Genomic DNA, 832 nt, shown 5'->3' with positions numbered 1-832 from the left:
CTATATGAAACATTAAAAGCTTAAAATTTTCTACTAAATCATTAAAAATACAATATTGTAGAAGTTATTAGTTTTATTATTATCGCATTGGCATCTGTCCATATGAAGTTGCCATCCGCTACCATCCCATGTAACTACAGAATTACTAGTGTATTAATATAATAATATACTTGTACATTTACCATTTCCAACATTACGTTTTATGAAACGGGCAAAAAATAAAAATTCCACTGTATATTCAAAGGACCAAAAACATCATATATACTACGATTATCCCGATCAGATACGCATTTCGCAATGCGTGTGTTTTCATTTCTGGCGGGCGGAGGCGCGAACAAGTCACTTGAAAACAACGAATCCCCTCAGCTCATCACAGATGTCTTCTTGTGGTTTCTTCTACTGTTACGAAGAGTGAAGTTGTGAACAGCATCAGGTGAGTTTTAAGACCAGGTGTATGCTTTTTTATTTTATATGATAAAACTTTACTGTAGTTGCGGCCTATAATTAGATTAGGACTATTATGTATGGACCCTGCCTCCGTCGACGGCTTGCGGGACGAGTATTTTCCCCCTAATACAACCTGTATAATTAGATGGCAATAAATAATCCAGGACTAGTAAGTACAATTACCGTACATTGTGTAGTGAAGCTATGTGGTAAACTTTTGATAAACATCCCATTAGCATAGATTGTTAACCTAGACCACATACCTATAGGGTAAACAACCGAGTGGACTAGCTGCGGCCACGTTAACCGTGTTCGGACCCACCTTCAGGAAAAGTACTTTAACAACACGCCCTGACAGGAGATGGGTACCAGTCATGAGTCTCAT

At 37.9% G+C, this 832-nt stretch overlaps 1 long non-coding RNA gene across 1 annotated transcript in view; it reads left to right on the top strand.

Annotated features, from left to right (window-relative positions):
* The first annotated feature begins 328 nt into the window (after nucleotides 1–328).
* The window catches only part of LOC135221542 (uncharacterized), a 4862-nt gene continuing 4358 nt past the window's right edge, over nucleotides 329–832 (top strand). Inside the window, exon 1 of the long non-coding RNA XR_010316016.1 lies at nucleotides 329–433. This is a non-coding gene — a long non-coding RNA (uncharacterized LOC135221542). The remainder of the gene's footprint in view (nucleotides 434–832) is intronic.

The sequence above is a fragment of the Macrobrachium nipponense genome, chromosome 2 (genome assembly GCF_015104395.2).
Source record: "Macrobrachium nipponense isolate FS-2020 chromosome 2, ASM1510439v2, whole genome shotgun sequence".
NCBI lineage: Eukaryota > Metazoa > Arthropoda > Malacostraca > Decapoda > Palaemonidae > Macrobrachium > Macrobrachium nipponense.
This window is presented reverse-complemented; position numbering and strand designations above follow the sequence as displayed.